The sequence below is a fragment of the Esox lucius genome, chromosome 18, assembly GCF_011004845.1.
Source record: "Esox lucius isolate fEsoLuc1 chromosome 18, fEsoLuc1.pri, whole genome shotgun sequence".
Classification (NCBI taxonomy): Eukaryota; Metazoa; Chordata; class Actinopteri; order Esociformes; family Esocidae; genus Esox; species Esox lucius.
Window position 1 is genome coordinate 9,121,467 of NC_047586.1, and position 21,879 is coordinate 9,143,345.

Below are 21,879 nucleotides of genomic sequence, written 5' to 3' on the forward strand. Positions count from 1 at the left end.
TGTGTGTGCACGCACAGACACTATTCAAAATACACACATGGCCTAAATGTATTTAGTTTTCCTAGCTTTCATAAGGCAATAGCACAGTGTAGGAAATAAAAAGTACATATTTGACTGCTTTTAGCTATTTTGTCCTAATTTCTCTTCAAAAATGTCTGTTAAATGAGAAGCTTATGTATTTGTTTCTCTCAAGTAAGCGATAGCTTCCAATGTCCTGATTTTGAGTGACATTTGGGATTTCCACTCTATGCTTCTACTTTGGATGCTTGTGTCAAGTTGGAACGCGTGGTCAAATGCAACAGCTGGCCTTACGCTTTAGATTTAGATGGATTTTTTGCCATGACTACTTCATGTGGGAAATAAAACTCTATGGTCACAGTCACATTACAGATACAGGAGTAGACCTCGCAACACTGATCAACTGTAAGTGGTGTTCTCTTGTTCCCCACATGGGGTCCTCGTTGTGTATATTTGCACAGCACGGTTTTCCAGCTGCGATCTTGTCAGGTGACACGGAAACATTTCATTGGGAGATCTTTTTGACTGGGCCGTGTTTTGAGACACGTTATCACAAGCCCTTTCTGAGCCAAATGTGATCAGAGAAAGCGAAAATGCAATAATGTTTTTCCTAAATGTCACCGGCTTCACATCCGCATCTATGTTTTAAAATCTCAACTCTGAGCAAGCTGAGAAATGATAAAAGCTGTGCAGCCACGGCAACTGTGTTCCAAATAGCACTATTTTACCTTTACAGTGAACTTATTTTGCCCTGGGCTCTGGTAACAAGCGCTGTAAGGCAGTGAGCTATTTGATATAGAGACAGGGTGACTTATTACTGTCCTTCCACCTAGAGACACAGAGGAGCTGGAGGGATCTCTGCAGAATGGATTAACACATATGATCCCATTTCCCCTCTGTCTCAAAAAGCCCCTCCCAGGATGAGTTACTGGGCCACACCTTCCCCTCTCTTGCGTCTCTCTCGCTTTCTCCTCTCTCTCAGCCTTTCCTCTGGCTCTCGGTCACACACAGCCCTGCTTGGCCAGTGTCTTTCCATTGGATTCTCAGTCGAGTGAGAATCATAGTAGCACAGTAGTGGCTGACTTGCCATAAGGCAGCCAAATATTGATTCCCTGGACACATGGCTGACGTTCCTCGCAGCCCGGCGACCCGGCCAGAGAGGCCCAGAGACCCTGCTAGAGAGGCCCCTGCGACCCGGCCAGAGAGGCCCAGAGACCCTGCTAGAGAGGCCCCTGCGACCCGGCCAGAGAGGCCCAGAGACCCTGCTAGAGAGGCCCGGTGGTCCATTTAATAGACAGTAAAACACCTGTCTTATCAGGACCAGTGGAGAGGTCACTTCTGTACATTGGTAAAAGCTGGCATCTGTTACGGATGTGGTTTCCACTGCTTGAGGTGCCACTGTCATGTATACCAGAGGGACTGCCCTTCCGTTCTTCTTGTTAGTGGGAATCATGGCAGCGCTGTTGGTCCCTGGTAGAGAACATTATCGGACAGAGATGGTGGCTCCTGGTTGTGGTTGATTGCGCTCCCTCGGACCCCGCAGGTCCGGAAGGAAGGTATGCCGGGCAGATCTACCGAGGGTCAGACTGACCGTCATGGCTGGTAACAGCAAGTGTACATTTTGCGGGGTACTGCAGGCTACTGCTTTACTGGGTTTGTTTGTCAACCGAAATGTTATTACACACATTCAATCTATATGCATCTATAAGTATTTGTGGATTTATTTGTTACCTGAAATATGTAAACACTTGATACGTATGGATAACAACAGATAAATGTTGATAGCCTATATTTAAAACAACATCAGACACTTAAAGGCATACGGTATAATAGCTTGGTAAGATACAAAATCATTTTAATGGAGTACAAATTCTCCCTCTACCGAAAGGTTCTGTTAGTGCTCTGTTAAACTCATAAGAGAGAATTCTAAGCAAGCTGAGAGTGTCCGTTCTTCTGTGCTTACATTGTGTGCTTACATTGTCCAGTACTATATCCCCTCATGTTGCTGATCAGTAAAGAGAACTGAGCAACATTCCTGCCCCCCCATCCCCCTTTGCCTCCTGTAGAAGAAACACACAGACAAACCCACAAGATGACTTCCTTAGCACACTCCTACACAAGCCTTGTTTCACCAGTAGAACTACATCTGCCGGAAGGTCAGTGAACATTGAATTGGCACATTTAACACCTTTTGTTCGGAGCGGAGGAATGAGCGTAGACCCAGAGTCGATGCAAGCTAAATCCCCACTATTGGCCTGTGACATGCTGTCATTAGACCATGAGAAAAGAGCCTATTTCCACGCAAAGAACGTGGGTGGATGGCCTAGTTGTCTCAGAAGCCTGTCTTACACAGCACATACAGGGGGAAGGACAAAATAACAAACACCACATGGAAAAGGACTTTTGGTTTGAAGTAACTGAATCATAATTATGAACACCGCTGCAGAGGTCACATTAGGTTAATTGCCAAGTAGCAGTGCACATGTGACAGTCATACGTCTGATGAGTACCACTTTGATATTTGTGTTTTCAAAGGAACAAGAGGCTAACTGAGTTCCAAAGAGGCCAAATTGTCTGTGTCCAAATTTCAGGTACATCGGTCATTATAAAAAAGATTCAGTGTGTCATGGGGAACAGTCTCAAAACTCATGACAGCTTATGCCGAACGTGGAGAAATTGCACGGGAAAAGAGGAACAGTGGCAGCAAGTCGAAGCTGACCACGTGGGATAGACGGAAACTCACCAGGATAGTTGCTCAGTGCCCCAAAAGTACAGTTCCAAAAATTCCACAGAATTGATTCAGCAACTCTGTGAACCAGTCTCAACAAAAACTATGTTATTAGTTTTACAAAGCTGGAATTGATAGCAGGTCTGATATTCAGAAATCGCTTTGGTCTTCAAGGTCAACGCAACAAAGACGTATAAGTTGGTGTAAGGAACGCAAAATCTGGACCTCTGAACAATGGAAAAGAGTAATATGGTCTTTTTACATCCTATTTCCTACGTCCGGACAGGTTATCATTTGGAAAATGCCGAACGATGCCTTCAGCCCACAGTGTTTGCTGCCAACTGTTAAACATGGTGGGCGAACTGTAAAGGTATGGGCAGTCATCTTGTGGGAGTCATTGTGTCCAGTGTTTTCTCTGCATGGTCGTATATATCGGCCAAGGAATTATCAGGCCATTTTACAGGACCAGGTGCTCCCAAAGAAGCAAACCCTGTTCCCAATATTGTAGGATGGCAATGCCCCTGTACACACTGCTTAACACATTTTAAGAGTGGTCTTAAGAACACCAGAAAGACATCAAACACCTTCCGCGGCCTCTCCAATCACCAGATTTGAACATAATCTAAACTTTATGGGTTCCTGGAGTTCTGGAGCGCATCATTCGTCAAAGGACGGGAGGCTTTTCTTCTTGAAGAGTGGTGCCAAATCCCACTACACACGGTTGGGGACTTATATGACAGTATTTCAAGAAGGATTTGAGCTGATCGGAAGGCAAAGGGGTACCCCTTCTCCATATTAGGGCCTTGGTTTTACCATATTGTCCGGCGTTTCCATTATTTTGTACACCCCCTGTAGCATCAACACATGCAGTGATGTGGCAATGTTTTCACGACGACAGAAATGTTGCACTGGCTGTACTTCACCCCTCCTCTTCCTCTAATAAGATGCCACTGCGATAATCTGCCCACTCCAGCCTCGTACAGCAAGTACATGGGAAGACATTTGGTAACAGTGTGAAGTTCCTTATAACACTGTGTGACACATTCTTCACTGTGATGCGAGTCAGGGCAACCTCCTTCCCTCTTTCCACTTTTGACTGGGAGGTGTCACTGTACAGTGTTTGTCTGCCTGTGCACTTATGGAGTAAAACAAGGCCTCTTAAAATGGCAAAGGCATTTTTTAAACATTCCCACATTCCGATCCAACGGACGGTTGGATGTTTTTTTTTTTTTTTTTTGAAGAGCTGTTCGCTGAATCACTGACCTCCTATCCCCTTTGACATACACACATCTGAATATCCTCCACCCCGTTTGTAACAGCCACTGTTAACATATAAATGAGCACCCTGTGAGAAGGCTGCGTGGAGAGGATAAGAACCCACTCTGTGTCATCTGTCTCTGCCTCAGGGCTTTCAGCTCAGTTGGCTCCGCTTGCTCAGACCCAGAGACTGGAGGTCATGGCCTGTGCAGATAGCGGGGGCCACAGCGTGGTCTGTGCGCCTGTGTAAGACTTGGGTGAGTGTGAGTCACTGCATTACACAGACACACGAGACGCCATGTTTCCACCCCAGTCCACTGAAGAAATTCTTTTTCACGACAACTGTTTTCCCGCTCACACTGTGTGTGGGTTAATGCAACAGAGCGATCGCCTTGATCCACATCAGTTGAGTTGTAAAAAAATAAATAAATGGGACACCTGTTTATGATGTCCTTACTGACACATTCCACCATCCAATTTAACAGTTAGGGCAGACTAAATGACACAGAGCTACACACAGAGCACGCAGAAATAGGAAACAGACTTTTCTCACAGGAGGACCCCTCCTGCGTACGTGTTATTTGTTTACAGTCTCCAGTAAGGGATGTGGGAGACATTAGTCTAGTTTGCAGTGCGTTCCAATCTGTGGTCTGTAGACCATTGTTTGTCCGCAGGGGTTAAGCAGGTGGTCCACAGCAAGTTTTATTTATTTAAAAACAAATAGTAGTTGGGTACACTTAGTAGTTCTATAAGAGCTTGACATACTCAATGGAAATTTCTAGTCAGAAAAATAAGCATTTGTTACAGATGAATGTACATTACATTTTGCCACAAAGCATTACGCAACTTGTTTTTGTGTGAAACCTTTCGTCTTTTTTTTTTTATTAAACTGCTAATGCATCGTATGACTTGGCATTGACGATGCAAAGAAATGTTTGGATCTATCAGTTGTCAGTTGCTGATTGCAAGCAAACAAATTTAACAATCCCAAAGTGTGAATACCGCCCCCTAAACACTGCCCTTCAGAGACAGGTTGTTGGTTTTCCTGAGAGAACCGTAATGGAAGAGCCACATAACCCTATTGACCTCCTCACTGTCATATGTTTTCCATAACCGTGACAGGTATCAGGAATGTTAAGTTCTCATGTACACATCCCAGTCCCATTACAAAACCGCCAGAGATTCTGCATTGCTGCATTTGGACACTGGGTTTTTCTTGCTCTCCTCCGGGCAAACACACACAGTTGACCACCCACTTGGCCATGCTGACCTCCCACTGGCTCCTAGCTCAAGCATACCAGTCCTCAGAAGTGAGGACTTGTTACAGCTGACCAGCTGAAATGGACAGACTTTTTTTTTAAATAAATTTTTTACCATGTTTTATTATCTTTATTTCTTATATTTTACTACTTTCTGTGGGATACCTTTATTTTTTTTTTAAGATTTTATTGGTTTGTATTATAATTTATTATTTAAATTATTGTTATTAGTATGGTTAACAGATTACTGTGGGTGTGTACCTACCATTTGATTGTATGGTTGCAGTTGCAGCACAGTATAGTAACCTAACTTTCACTGCAGTTCCATAGCACTAAGATACATCACCGTCTACATTTCCCCGACACCACCTGCATTCACGTCTGTCGAGTTTCCATTATTGTAATACTACAACCAAAACGTTCCCTTCTGTCTCTGTTTCTATAGACTATTTAGCAATCATACTTCCTTTCCATGGCTTGTGTTTCTCCAGCATTGTAAAGCTAAAATATTAAGGTAAAGTGGTCATGTGGCTTAAGTTCAAAATAAAGGTCCATCTGAATTTTTTCCACACTATTTCTAAATTAAATAACATAAACACAACTAATATTTCATTGAAAGTAACAGATCCATTAATCATTAAAATAACACACCAACACTAAACTTTTTTTAAAAGCTGAGGAATGGAGGGAATTCAACAGCTCTCAAATTCATATAGAGTTAGGAGTTTGGGCAAACCATCCATGAAATCAAAAGTTTACTTGTATGAGGCTATACAGTGGTTGGTGAAATGTTGATCATTTACAAATGTTGAGTAAACCAAGCTTGCATTTTCTATTTTAATGGTTTAAAACAGTGGAACTAAGATAATGAGGCATTGCTACGAAGAGTGGTTCTTGGAAACTACAGTATGTGTATTTTTTGATAACAGCATTTATATTTTCAGGTCTGGCCTGTATTACAGAACTATATACAGCTCACACTGTTATATTCCTGTTCAAATTAAAGAAGTTTGTCATTGCAACATACTGACAGTGCACAGGGGTTGGTGCAAATTTGGTTCCTTATTTATACATTTATACACATGTTCCTGTACACAACACTTAAAGTAGTGCTATTAATAATAATAAACTATTATTAAAGAAAGGCAGAATAAGAGAAACTGAGTGCATCTTGTAACAGACAAAATGTACTACAATTCATCTCACAGGCTCCTCCTTCTCTGTTTTGGGAAATGGACAATGGACACCATTTGCTCTATAGACATTTTAACCATTGCCGGTTATTCTACTTTTCAATTCATCGGTTAAAAGCAGTGAACCATTAGGTCTAAAAACTTAATGGGCATTGTACTTTCTGAACCAGGAATTTGTAAAGGCACAGTCACATCTCAGCCCTAATTTGTTAATGAAAAAATGTAAACTTTTATTTTGAAGATATTTGCGCAAATTGGAAGCGTCAATGGCACTTATTGTTGTTTAATGTCGTCGATTTCACAGATCTACTTTCTCCTCGAAGGAAAATAAAGTATCGCGATAGGTGCTTGGTTGTGCAGCCGCCATATTCTTTGACAGTATTTTGATTCGTATCTGTTGGAAGTGAAGAAAAGAGAAAATAAGGGGGAGTAGAGGAGGTAAAGAAGAGCTGTCAAAATAATTCCAGTGTCTCTGAAACAGTGGGGGCTATTGTAACCCCGCACTCGAGTGACAACAGAGAAGGCCTTGGTGCCTTGGAAACTCCGTCTACGAAGTCCACCTCTCGGCTTTTCTTTCAGCACCACGGCCCTGTGGAGATTCGGTGGCTGTGTCTCGGGTGTTGAAGGTGGCCCGGGGAGCGGCGGCGGAGACGGTAAGCGAATGCCTCAGAATAGGCCCAGAACAGGTTGTAGTTTAGTTAGTATGACAGTTCCGTCCAACAATTGTACTTATTAACATGTTGAAAATATGTGCGACTCCACATCCCCCCGGTAAAAAGAAAACGAAGAAAACAGATGTGTGAAAACGTTTTTGACTGCAACTGGTGTCTCGTGAGTTATTTCAATGTGTGATTTGTTGTCCAGCATGAATATATTAATACACATTTTTATATAGCACTCTACGTTGCGTTTATAGTTCCACGCTATATTTAAAAACAGAAGTGCATGTTTTATAGCTTAAATGCTACACTGGCTAAATTTTTCCATTGAGGTTTCTTGCAAAACTTCGTCAGCCATGGTGTGTTTCGCGTACCCGACTAAGTTTAATTGTAACACAACTTTTACTATACAAGCGTGAATATAGATTATATATCAAGTGTGGAGCAGTAATCATTTTAACGCTTTTTTTTTTGGAGAACTAACGTTCATTTTAAACTTGTCAAAAAGTAAACTAGCCCCGTAGCTAACAACGCAACTTGCTACTCGCCGATAGTTCCGCTGGTTATTAATACTGTGACGTTCGATACTTCCAAAAAGATAGAATTTGTGTCACAGTTGGCTATCTTAACGTGTAAATCATTGCTATGTTGTGATATAATGATGGGTTGTCTTATCTATTGTATCGATACTAACATAGGCCTCCATCAAATATTGCCTAGAGAAATATAAGGCATAGCATAGGCCCAACCTAATAAGTAGGCTAATCGAAAAGTCTCCTGGGCCCTGTTTGGATTTTAAGTTATCTCTCCGGATTTTGAATGTCGTATAGGATTGAAATGCATAGAAATGTAAGGGACTATTCGTCCATTTGAGTGAGCACTCCCTTTATATTTATTCTGATCGCTGATAGATACAACTGGGCCTTATTGGAATTGTGGGCAGAAATTTGATTACCTTGATGTGTCAAATGTAATGAAAGTATCATAAGCTATAGTTCAATCCGCCATTCCCTTCTGTAGAATTTATTACGTTTTTATAAATTGTCTTAATTTGGCTATATGTTAAAGTGTACGTTGTTCACCAGAAGGTAATGTTTGAAGGATTACTTACGCGATACATTTCCCTGTCGAAGTGAATGTTGTCATTCCGTTTCATCATCCGCATTTTTTTCAAACTTGACCTATATTTCAATGTTTGACATCTCTCATGTACAGTGTGTGTGCAGGTATGCTTGTGTGTAGAGGTGGATTGGACACACGATTAATTATTATTTTTGGGATAATATTTAAACAATAATATTCATAAAATTTTCCCTCAATAAGAGTTTGTGTACAAAGATATCAACGACTTAGGCAATCTTTGCAATTGTTTAGTTTAGGACTACTTTGCTTTTGCATACATTCATCTGATCTGCTCATGAAGGCATTAATAGTTTCTTATGTCCTTTTAGTTTATATGCCATTCATGACTGGAAATAAAGAATATGCTGACACGGCTCTTGTTTTTGAATATTTGTGGTAAATGCATGTTTTGGAATATGAAGCCTTCCAACCCACTAACTTTATGGACCCACAATAAAGGTATCTCTTGGATAGTTATCTCTGCACACCATGGCCACCTTACTTGCTATCTTGTCCTCTTTCCTTGTATTATTTCAGGTCTTTTGATTTAACTCTCTTCCAAATATATTTTTGGCTTTGCAGATGTTCCATGTGTTAACATGTTAATTTGTCAATAGCTAGGTTGTAAAGCACTCACTGGAGCCCATTTGAAGGACTGTTAGCCAGTCCAGAATCCCTTCTCTACTGGTCTCCAGCCGTTGTTCGGGGGAGGGAGGGTTGAGTGGGTTGGTGTGTAGTAGAGTATCATTCATTAGCAGCTTGTGCCTGTCTTAACTTGCAGTCAACATTGAACTTCCTGACCAGTAAGCTGCCATGACCAACTGTTTATAGGTGCAGACCCAGAAAACTAAAACCATGTGTGCATGTAGCTTCACACATGTCGCTTGGTTGAAAATAAAATCTTGCTGGTTTGCCATTCTTGTAGTCAAGTCCAACTCTGATATTCCACAGATAAATCAAATGTTGGATTGGGTGTTACGTGTAGCCTAGGGTCTTCATCAGGGATTATCTTTTTGTGAAGAGTTTCTAAAGCATTTTGGATATGCAAGGAGGGGAGCACAGTGTTTTCAAACGCTTTGTTCGTGTTTTGGAAGTGTGAAAGAAGGGAGGAAGCATTTATTTATATGGTGTTGAGTGATGCTGCAATTCTATGAGGGAGTTAAACCAAAATGTTCAACTTGCCTGCTTTCTCCCTGGGCCAATTGGGTCAGGTGGCTCCATGATGAGTGACATTAGTGAGAAGATGCAGGATGTTTGGGCATCAGTCAACATATTCTTGATAAGGTTTATTTTAAGTAAATCTTAAGCCAATACAGAGATGCCAAGACTGTTAAGAATGACCAGTTTTATTTTTATAAAATAGTTTTTATTTTTATTTTTTTTAGTATTTCCAATGACCCAGATAACTTTTAAATGTTAACTTCTATGCAGTTAAATATTGTGTTGCTAGGAAACAGGCCAGCGATGGACCAGGCAGTAGATTTGGACTCTCCAGTAACATTAGATTTTAAAATGGTAAAGGGTCGATATTTTTTCTATTAACAAGATGCATTGAGTTGTTAACTTGGTAAACTAGATTTGTATTTAACATGTTGTTACCTAGCTAACGATAGCTAATTAACTTCTTGTTCATAGTACTGTAACTGCTTTGGAGAAAGGAGCCAATGTTAGCTAGCTAGCTAGCCTCACATTTCACATTGCAAGTTAACTGTGATCTTTTGTACAAGCTAAGCAAAGTAATAACCAGGATCTTACGTAAAAGGGAGTGCTATTGTCAATTGTTTTCCTGTAGCTGAGCCCATATATGACTTGTAAGAATGGAAATGGTTACTAGCTATTTAGACGAATGTTTATGCATGGTAGCTGACATTACCTAATAAATGTGAACCAAATATATCCAATGATTAGTTCTGTTTGAATTTGTATTAGCTTGCTATTTCATACAGCTTGTACCTAACTGTAGCACATTGGACCACAATTAAGTGCTCTGGATAATGTCTGCTAAATAATTAATGTAAACTGTAGAACCCTATATTCCAAATTGGAAGAACAACCTTTATGAATTTTGTTAACAACTTGTGCTACTTCCAGCTGAATATGGAAGGCATTTGGGTGGCATATACACAGATGGCAGAGGCAGAGTTTCAATGAAGGACTTCTTAGTGTCCTGGAGCAACACCCACGCCGGTTCGTGTCCGCACCCCTGATTGCCTTCTGCTGTGTCTGGACCTGCATCTAGAGAAGGCTGTGCATGCTTCTTTGAAGGCAACAGGCTAATACAAAGTTCAACTAAGCATTGCCTCAGTGCCCAGGCGTCCAACATTTCTGCCTCATCCACTTCTGATTCCCCAAAGCCCCTGGCTCTCCATCCATTCCCTCACTGACAATCATTATTTTCATTGCTCCCTTTAATAAATGACTTTTTTTTTTTTTACTTTTGAAAAATTTGTCTGCACCATGCAGTGGTTTGATTTTCACAATACTTCACAGTAGTCTCTTTAAGAAACGCCGACTAAACTCTTAACGTGTGTACTTCGACATGCTCACGTCGGTCATTATCTCCCTAAAATATAAAGGGGTATTGTTCTTTGTGATGCTCATTTAATGAATAATACGTGTACAGACTTATTAGTTATTGAGAAGTGGGCCTATATCTTCTGATCTAGGACTATGTTTAGCCCTGTAGTTTGACCTGCCAGGACAATATCAGCATTCTATGACTGTCTCACCACAACCCAGAAACTGTAACGCCAGTTGAGGCTACAGCATTACCCACTGCCAGGCTTTGCTTGTGGGCTGTTCCTGCCAGCTAATATGTGTTCTTTCTGGGATGCCTACCAATAACATAGAAATCACTCCACCATGTTGTGGTCTTTGAGAATCAAGAGTTAGGCTATGTACTGTATTTTACATCCGTATAGTAACTGCTTCTTAACCCTTTGGACGGAAGTGAGAATCTGACTGACTGGCTTAAAATATGGATCCAAAGTGATCGTTATGCAGAAATGTATCTTATTTTCTTAGGTCTAAAAAGGCACTTAGTTGTGATATTCAGTTTGCAAAAGTGCGTTCAACAAGGTTGATGGATGTTATTCAACCCAAGCTGAGCAACAAAGAATTACTCATTAGTGTGCTCCTTTTATTTCATGCACTAATGGTAGGTTGCGGTTGTCTTGAAGGCTGTAAGCAGGGTGTCTCAAAATGTTATTGTGAATTATTGCCAAGACTGGAATCTCCTGAAAAACATGTTTTGAGGTTTATCATTTGCCTGCCCCATTTCTATTTTATTTGTTTTTTACTAGGCTCGGGGAGGGATAACGAGTGTTTGCTTCAGTACTAGTGCTAGTTGTTAATAGTAGAGGCAATTTAACCTGGGGTGTCCTGCTCTCTTAACTTCCTGTCAGTCTCTTTCCCTGCCCCTTCGTTTTGTTGATGTTACCACCAAAGTGTCTGTGATATGTGCTCTGTAAGATTGTTATTGTTTAAGTATTGCTACACACACCCTATCAAATATCCTTCACTACTCAACTTTATCTTAGTGGTTTAAAATTGTTTGGTATAAGGTAAATCCATTTGACTTTTTTGGACAGCACCCTTTTTTTATTTAAACAAAACCTTCCATAAATACTTGCCATTGTGCTTATGCTCAGAACCTAAATGCTAAAAGATTTAGGGCTGGTTTTGCAGACACCAATGTACCCTCGGACAAAAAAAACCCAGCTTGGTACAGTTTCTCCATTAGTTAGATATATTTTTAAATACAACTAGGTTTAATCTGTGTCCTTGAAGTGTATTTTCCTTTTTTTGTAGTGGGAGGAATGTAAAAATAAGTTGTCTTGCCTTGTTGGTGAGGATGCCTTCCACCATGTTGGTTGGGATCTCTTTCACCGGTCCTGGTCCCCTTATTGGTCGGGGTCTCTTTCACCGGTCCTGGTCCCCTTATTGGTCGGGGTCTCTTTCACCGGTCCTGGTCCCCTTATTGGTCGGGGTCTCTTTCACCGGTCCTGGTCCCCTTATTGGTCGGGGTCTCTTTCACCGGTCCTGGTCCCCTTATTGGTCGGGGTCTCTTTCACCGGTCCTGGTCCCCTTATTGGTCGGGGTCTCTTTCACCGGTCCTGGTCCCCTTATTGGTCGGGGTCTCTTTCACCGGTCCTGGTCCCCTTATTGGTCGGGGTCTTGGCACCCATGTACCCTGTTGTTTGAAAACATGAAGTCTTTGAGAATCCTTGTGAAAACACCACCTTTTTGTTTCACATTGTCACAGATTTTTATTTTGTATTTGTTCCCTATTTTGAGTAAGCTGGCTACCCACTAGCAGGTGGGCTTGTGCTTTAGAGATCGCTTCGGTGATCTGTTTTTATTTTCTCTGAAACCTGCTAGTTTATAGTGCATTAGGTATGGTTCTTATTACTTTTAAAACACAAATGACATTTCTGTCGGCTTCAAAGCTATTTCAATGATTATTGCCCCAAAACATGTGAAACCTTTATGCGCTTGATTATCAGTGGGTCTCATGCGTACTTATAATTTCACCTACCACCGAATAGGTGAGCCTATTGCTGACCTTTTAGTTTGGACTGCAGAGCTTATTTGGAGAACCGTAACGAATCGCCTGTACATTTTGGATGTTTTATTTTTCGACATGACCCTCGGGCCATATCGCCGAGCCGTTGCCAATGGTAAGTAAACTATGGCCACATCACACATTATGGCCCGCACTGCAGCCTGTTTTAGGAAGAGAGAGAGAGCCTCTGGTTCTGACCCTCCCCCACCCGGCTCTGTGTGTGGCTGCAGGGCTGTCAGGAAGAGAGACTTATGTCAAACCCTCCTCCCCCTGGTGAAGCGGCTCTCCTAACTCCTTAGCTTCAGCAAATCCTCCATTTCACATGGTGGACTGTTCCAGTCCATGGGTCAGATTGCAGGGGTCAACTGGGTATGAAGCCGCGAGTGATGTCTCTGCTGCCTTCACCTCTTTCAAAGCCGTGCGAGAGGCATAAGGTTATTTGACACATTGTTGGAATGCCACTGGTAGATTTTGCATAGTCTGCTGCATGCTATCTCCCTATTCAGTGCCTGTCAGCCACTTGTGGTGGAGTGTGGTTGAAGTAAAAAATAAAAGACAATAATCTTACAAAAATATAAACTAGCCTTAACCCAAAACAGTAGAACCACCACATATTTAGCTTTAGAAGGGAAGGACATTGCTAAAGAGTGGCTGTAGAAGTGGTGTTAATAACCAAGTTGTGAAATGGGGTAACATAACAGGTTGTGAGTTTTGTGGCCACAGAAGTAGTTGAATAGGACTGTGCCATTTGGAATTTAAGCATCTAAGTCCTCTGTGCGGCAAAATCGAAATGATTACAGAGCATACTTTTTCTTTTCATCTGGTTAAATTGGAGAAGAAAGGCCTCTGTCATCAGTTTTGATGGGTGTCTCCAAGCTTGTCTTACCAGAAAACACTAACAGAGAGACCAGGCCTCTGTCTGGATGTGTCCGTGTAGTACAGGAAGTAGTGCCTTATGCAGGAAGTAGTGTGTTGACAGGAACGCAGAGCCTAGATGCTCTCTTGTCTGACCGTTTTTAGATCTCTGATGTTAACGTCACGTTCATCCTTTCTGACGCAGATAAAACACCTGTTATTGTTTTTTCTCCCCTTCTACTATTGAAGAAGTCCAATAAAATGTGTCATTATAGTGATGATTTGTCTTTTTCAAGCCTCAACTCAAGTTATAACTCGTCTTTAGGACTGTGTGTCAGGGATTTTGATGTGTTTGTTGGAGTGAACCTGCTCCACCCCTGATGGTGTTTGGTGGATCCAGTAAGGATTTGTCATCTGCTGGTTATTGCTGTTGCCTTTTTTGATAAGTAATTTGTTTTAACTTTTTTTGCTTATTGGCTAGAAGGGTGTAACTTTGTTCAGTTTTCCTGTGAATTTCTAATTAATAGAATGTGTTAACTTTGCTATGACACGGTCAAGTAAAATGTGCAGTTAACCGTTGATTTACCTCAACCATATATATCTCATGATTTAGTCCTGCTCTGTTGGTTTCTCGTTGACCTGCTTCAGTTTGTGGAAGACAGTGTGACCGTGTACAAGGTATTATTATGACCTACCTTCCCTTTCAGTGCCTGTTGCCTCAGAAAATGGGAGAAGCGTGAACCACATCCTACTGTGAGACCGTGCTCACTGTCCCCCTCGCCTCTGGTTGACTTTGGTTAGTATTTTCCACCACTTCCATCTGTCTGTATTCTCCTCAAATCACTGTAGTGTTTTTACCCTAAAGTCAGTAACCCAAATCAATGCACCTTCAATTAAACATCAGTCTAGCATGAACCCGACTGAAATCAATGCACCCCCTTTAGTTGGTTAAGGCCCTTAACTAACGTAACGTGTCCTATTTAAACCAGAACTTACCTATTGAGGGTGCTGTATACCATATGCTTTTCTTAATAGATTGGCTGGTTCTGCTGAATGTCTTTGGATACATCCCAAATGGCAGCCTGTCCCCTTGCCTATTTAATGCACAACCTTTCACCAGAGCCTTATAGATCCTAGCTGTAAGTAGTGCGCTATGTTGGGGAAAGGGTGTCATTTGGGAAGCACCCTTTAAAAAAAACTTGTAAATAGTTCAGTCAGTGGAATAAATGTTCCCGAAATAGCACTCCTCAGCAACACCAGCAGTAAATCAGCATAGAAAACAGCAGAATAATTAGAGAGCAGGGTTTTCTTGCTAATTAAGTGTTTCTCAAGTTTCCTTTCCCCTACTGCAGCCATGTTCCCAATGCCCCCTTATTCAAAACATAGAGCACTACTTTTGAGCAGTGACCCACGGGCCTGCTATAGGATACATGGTGCAGGTTGGACCGTAGCCCGGGAGAAACTGCAATGAAATGGGATAGTAGCGCAACTGTCAATTAAAGAAATATAGGAGAGTGCCTAAGCTGGGTCTCTTTCGTTGTATCGTTGAAACTAATTAAAACCAGAGATGCCTTGTGTGTTAAGCAGGGATATTTGGAGAGACAGCAGTGCATTTCTTAAGACATGTTTATTTGTTGGAGAAATGCTGTATTGTGCACTTAAGCAATACTTTTCCTGTTTTTCATTTACTGGCGAGCGATAGGCTAGTGGATCAATGGGTTTTGGAACAGTAGTCTAGTGGATTTCGAATTAAATGGGAGCTAATATTGGATTCTTACGATAGAAATTGTAGTTTTAAAAAACATGTTTAAGGAGCATTTGCATCTGTTTTACAATGTGTTGTGGGCTATAAATGTTCATGTACAGTAAATTAGGACTTTTTTTCTAAATTTCACAGGAATGTATACTGCCTTATAACACCTTGTTCTAAAATGCATGATTTGGATCATTCTATGCACCATACCTGATAATTATCAAACAAAAAACTGAAATATCACAGTATACAGACCCTTCACTCTTACTTTGTTGAAGCACCTTTGGCAGCTGTTACAGCCTTGAGTCATATGGGCTATGACTCTACAAGCTGTGTTTTTGTATTTTCTCCCATTCCCCTCTCAGATTATCTTTTAAGCTCTGTCAGGTTGGATGCACAGCAACGACTTTCCCCATCCATTTTGAGGTCTCTCGAGATGTTTGATCAGGCTCAAGTCCGAATTCTGGCTGGGCCACTCAAAGCAATTCACAGGCTTGTCCCCGAGGCCACTACAGTGTTGTCTTGGCTGTGTGCGTAGGGACGTGGCTCTGTTGGAAGGTGAGCCTTCACCCCATTCTGAGGTCCTGAGGGCTCAGGAGCAGGTTTTCATCAAGGATCTGTCTGTGCTAGGCATTCAACAGTACCGTGGGCCCATGGTTTGGTACGTATTGCAGTTTGTGATTCACGGTAAAGATACGATTTTGGTATAAACAACGCCATGTTAGAAGCGGGAGAGGGTTAGCGAGCTGTTTTGTATCTGTTTGTTTAAGTAATAAACACCCAATTTACGGATGGGTCCTAGTGAGAGGGGCAGCAAGGTCAGCAAATGTGTATATATATATTTTTTTGACTAATCAGATATGTTTGAGTTTCTTCCATCTGACCGAGTACTGTGATGAGCGTTTCCTAGTTGGTTTCTTTTGGCCAATTTTCTTTGTGGTCTTGTCTTTCTGTGGGTCAGTTAAAAGACGGCCTTTGGGTGAGCGTCATCAGGAAGTTCCGATAGATGTTCCCATTGTTGAAACCCTGTTGCCTATCGGCTGCCTGTGGGCTGGAACTGCTGGGAGCACATACACAGGAAGGCCGACCAGTGATCAGAACACTCCAGCATGGGTTAGGGAGAAGGCAGACTGCAAGGGAGAGTGTGTGAGTGTGAGACGGCCATACACCCTCTTGTCAGGGACACTTCTGATTTAATATGGGACAGTATTGTGGGAAATATTTGTGTACACTGCTGATGAAAGAATAGGCCTAATTTAACAATGAAATGCGCTTTTGTGAATACAGTTGTTGACGTGACGTTACTTAATAGCTTATGAGTATGAGTGCGTTTAAAAAAAAAAAAAAAGGGTGGCTGGCTTTTGTATTTTAGTGGTGTTGTAGAAATGGAGAGTGCTCACTTAGCTGAACTGGTTATACTTGCCTGCTGTATCTTGGGCACATTTCAACACAAAACAAAGGAAAATGCTCACTATTTACATACCTTTTCTATTTTCTTTGTTGCTCATTAACACACAGTATCACGTTCGCTTTGACCTTGTGAGCCTTAAATGTGAAATTCTCTTTCCTTCCTTTCTATCATCAGAAGAATTATCCTCCCCTTTGACTGTTTCTTCTCAATGGATTCAGTGTGAGTTCTCACTTCTGCCACCAGGGGCCCTGAGCTGATCTCTGCAGTGCTGCTGGCACCGTGGCTGTCTCAAGTTTATAGCAAAGCAGTTCATTTGCCCACACTCGGTGCCAAGGCTGCCTCTTATGACCACAAAGCGTAGATTGAAGCTTCTTTCTGGCATTTAACAGTTGATACATGTATAAAATAGAATAGCTTCATGTTTTTTTTTTTTTTTTATATGTTTTCTTTTTACGTATGGCTTTGGTTGTTTACTTGTTACTCTGAATAAACCCCCCTTGTCCCAAAATTGTATCAAAGAAACAACTTTAGTGGGGACTGTTATTTACCAGGAATGGCCCACCACCACCGCTGCTGAATGAATAGGCTTAGAATTGTGAAAAAGGAACATTTCTGCATTTTAATGGAAATCTTTTCTTGTGTCCCATTTTCACATTTACACAACTCATCCTACAGGGGAAAACCCTGAGCTGACAGCTTGTCCTCAAAATTTGAAAGATTGTTTTCCACAAACAGTGGTGCCAGTTCACTGTAGATAGACAACTTGGCCAGCACCGGCCTGTCCACCTTGGTCAACACTGGCATTGCATTAGCCAGCCTGTACACTAGCTCAAGAGATGCACCCCTGCTGGGTGGGTGCCTCTAAGTGTGTTAGAGCGAAAGGCCTACAATGGCACCTAAAGCCACTCCAAACAACATGGCAGTGTTGGATTCAGAGGAGAGGCGGCACGTTTTTTTCCTATTTTTTGGAGGCGAGGAAGCCAGGAAAGACTTGAGGGGAAGTGAGCCAGATAGACAACTCCGCCAGCACCAGCTGATGTGACCGTGAAAGGTTTAGAGGAGTGTTGCGAGTGCCGTGTGGTCTCTTTGCAGGCAGCTGACTGCACATTTTTCTGGGCAGGAGCTGTCCCTCTCCCCCTGCTCCACCCACCTTCTCCGAGTGGGTCTGAATCACGAGCACCTTCCTTCCTTGCTGGCTACTGTATTACTCAGAAGGGACTTCAGCCCTATCTTACTAAGATTTTTCATCGCTGTTGCCAGCAGCAGTCCAGATATCCAGGAAGAATGCGAAACCGTGGAAACAACGAGTGAAAATGGAAAGAAAATGCATTGTTGCAGCAGTTTTTTTCCCCCTTACACTGCTGTTTCACAGTGACGCTGGGGCGCTGCCGTGATTCATTTACTAGAGCGTGTTTTTACCCGGGTCACAAAGTCCAGTCTGTAAGAGAAATTGTGTGAGAAACAAGTACTTCCTTCTTGGTACGAGAGTTGTCGACACACCCCTGTGTTTACCTGACGGAGCCGGCCGGTTGTGTGGACCTGCTTGCTGCTTGTTTTGAGAGGTCAAGATGTCGTAGGACAGTGAGTTATCGCTGCTGCTTGTCCTGTGAGCAGGTTTCTGCCCTGTGTCTCAGCAAACTTCCCATGTGTGCTGAAAAATCACTTCTGTTTCTCTTACTCTGTTAATTTTTATTTTTTTTTTACCGTTATGCAGAGAAGACTGTGGAACTCTGTCCGTCATCGCTCCCACCATTTGCTAATGACTTTTCATCTCTCCTCGGGTTTCTACTCACTGAGGTGAAAGGTCTTGATTTGGCCCTGCAGCCCTGTCTGAATATTCTGGGCCTTGAAATCGTTTTCTCTTGTTCTTCTTTCTTTGTTCGTCTCTCTTGCTCTCAGGGTGTGGCAGAGTCCGTACATTTGAAATCTCTTTTGTTTGTTGTGGTTGAGTATGACTTGCCAAGAGCAACTGTCTGTGTGGGGATCTCTGAAATGTTCGCAGCAGTAGCGGCCTATTGAATTACATTTGGCGATTTATATTTTGCTCTTTCATCTGAAACGCAGACCCCTGAGCCACAGGGAAAGAAAGCAAGTCATACTTCCCACTGAGCTTGGAGCCATTCTTTTGTTTTTTTTTTGTTTATTTTATCATTCTTTTTACACAGGTTGCAAACATACACAAAAGTAGCATTCTGCAGAGCTTCCCCGAGTCCTTTGGTTTGTACACAAAGATCAGATGTGGGGGATGGGGGGGGTGGCGAGTTACAGTGTCGCTCTATTGGGTGAGAGTGTTTCCCAGCTGCCCTAAATCTCCCATTGTTACGGTGAAACTTCTTTGCTTTGAAACCACAGACTTAAAAGGGAAACTGAATATCTGGGGGGTACCTAACCTCAACATTCAGGGCCCCCCCCCCCCTCCAGGTTGGACATAAGTGTGGCCGTGCCTCTGCGGGGTTATTCCTCAGAGACATGCTGCTCCATAGTCCCTGGTTCTGTGCTGGCCGATGCCGGCACCCTGTCGGGGCGCACCTGTCAGTGCCAGTCTGGACAGAGCCGCGTGCCCCGGCCCGGCCCAGTGTTGTGGTGGGGGGGGAGAGACGCAGGCAGATTGACATTTCATGCTTCCAAACCTCCAGGCGACGTCCCCGGGTCGCTTACCCTTCATGGACTGTGTTATGGTACACCTGAGGGACCCGAGCCACTTATGGCTTAAGTTCAGACTGTCAACAGGGATGAATAACTTGTTACGTAGTTAATCGTGGATCAGCATTCCCGTCAGTCACGACTGGACCGTTTTCAACGTGTCATAATAGCCGTGACATTCTGCTGCAGCTAGCTCCCAGGTTACCCCTTCCCTCCCCGTTAACTGTGATGGGGTGACAAAGCAACTTGGTGAGACTAGAATGTGAGCGGGCTGGATTAACGTGTCGTTCCGCCAGTGGTCTCTCGCTGCGGACGGGTCACGTGTCTTGGCTGCTTTTCTGTCTTTTGGTTGGCCTCAAGGTGGGGAATAATACTCCTTGCAGCTGCGGAAAGCATTTCCGGCGGAGGGTTTTCTCCTTAGCCCCGAGCACATGGAGGTCTCCTGCCTGCCACGATACATTGTAGCGCTGCCGGGGTAATATAAACTGGAGCGGGCCAAAGGCTTCACATTGGGGTTTTCTCAGTTGTGCGTGGGCCTATTTGTCCTCCAGTTTGGTGGAGTCTGGTGGTGGAATGAACCGAAGCCGCTGGGAAAAAATTGCCGTAACAACCCGCAGGCCGCTCTAAAGAGCGTGATGACATGCACGAAGTGCGTTTCCTGAGGGGTAGAGGGTGAAGATTCGCCTCTGCGTGCCTTGCACGTAAGCAGTGAACGTTCTGCTGCGCGCCGCTTCGTTGCTCTGTTACAGGAACAGTGCATGGGACGAGATGACCGCAGTACCACAGCTTGCAACACCGTGGGACCTCCGAGTCTTTTGCAATCGCTTCCCACCTATCCTGGCCTAACAATAACAAAACCGTGTTCTGCAGTTGAAGAATGTGCTTGTGCGCTTGGGGTGTGATTGTCAGTTATACCATTGTTGCGCCACTCAGGGAGATGTGCAACTTCCTCCAGAAGGTGTGGCTGTGGTATGGGATTGAAGTGGAAGTTATGTCTGGTATTTATGGTTTTTCCTTCATTGTGTTGTGATTCCCTAGGACAGAGAGCTGTTCTGTTTAGATTGCTGACCTGCGCCTTTGCACAGCTCTGTGGGATCTTTACAGCAGTCCTGTAGATGTGTACCTCAGTGATATTTGACTATGGTTATTAAGTAGCCAAGAGGGATGTGGATCCAGCAGTAGTAGCATGCCTTTTGCCCGGGGCGCCTTGATGCTAAGCCAAGGTTGCAGCAGTTCCCAAGCCTGGGGCCGATGGTGTTGTAATCTCTAGTCGGTCAGTGGGAAAGGAGTGTCCTCCTTAAAACCTGGAAGTGCTATCAAAAGGTCATCGCCATGGCTCTGAAGCCAACAAATCTGTATTTGTGAATCATGTAGTGGTGGAATCTGTTGCTAGGCACTGGGCCAATGGAGCTGAGCAGTTTGAAACGCCTGTCGGAAAATCTGTCCGAACCAACTGTCTGAACCTTTTTTAGCCCCCTCTCACCCCTACTCTTCCTGTTCCTCATGGCGATCCACGAGCCGTTCTCGAAAACATTCTTCAGTTCACCGTTCTTTTTGTTTGTGACATGACAGGTAGTCACTCTGTGTTGAAACATTCCTGCAGTTTTTTTTGCGGGTTTCTTTCTCCAGAATCCAGGTTGTTACGCCGAAGCGTTGGTTTTGTTATGCCAAAGGCTGCTGTAAAATATACTGTACTTAAGTACCTTTCATTGAACCTATTTATAATTTGCTTTGACTGTCAAACATACCACATAATAGCGTACATTACTCTTGTGTACTTGCAGGCATTCGTCTGCTAGCGCCCTGCGTTACTCTTCATATTTCCAAGTTGGAAGTCTACTGCATGGGTAGGCTGAATTGTGTATGCCCCCATCCGCTGCGTAAGCTTTCCCTGAGGGTGTGGGACCGTGAGCCAGAGTGCTTCTGGATGTCTTAGGCCTGGGAAGTCTTCAGGGTGGGTTGGATGTTGATTGGGGGCGGGGAAGACCTCCGACTCCTTCTTTATGAGTGAGTTCCGCCTAAAAGCCACAGGATAGCAGTCCTATCTGTCTGGCCTCCTTCCTGAATCTTTCCAACTAGGCTCATCTCTCAGGCCCCACGGTCTCAGTTCAACCCTTGTTGTTCGGCCTTTGACGTGTTGAGATGTTTGGATCGTGACTGTGTAGGAATCTCCTGATTAAATTGACCGATACGATGTCCAAATATGTGACTGGTTCTGCCCAGATGTGCCGTGGCTGTTCATAAATAAGAGTATATTGAGCAGAAAGCTTGTTAAAATAAATATTTGGTAAGGATCATTGGATGACTGTATACTGTACTGTGGTACAAAGCCACTCGGCGTCATGCTGCTTAACATTTAGGACTGTCCAGTGTAGTTTTGGGGTTGTATTTTAACTTTGAGTGTTTGTTTTTGCACT

General features: G+C 43.1%; 1 protein-coding gene across 6 annotated transcripts in view; it reads left to right on the forward strand.

Moving 5' to 3' along the window:
* The first annotated feature begins 6,796 nt into the window (after nucleotides 1-6,796).
* tab2 (TGF-beta activated kinase 1 (MAP3K7) binding protein 2) overlaps nucleotides 6,797-21,879 on the forward strand; it is a 38,145-nt gene continuing 23,062 nt past the window's right edge. For 2 of the 6 annotated variants that reach the window (XM_010882886.4, XM_010882887.5), the window contains exon 1: nucleotides 6,797-7,108. The gene's annotated coding sequence lies outside the window, so the exon portion shown is untranslated. The other 4 variants (XM_010882883.5, XM_010882885.5, XM_010882884.5 and 1 more) reach the window with 3 other exon arrangements.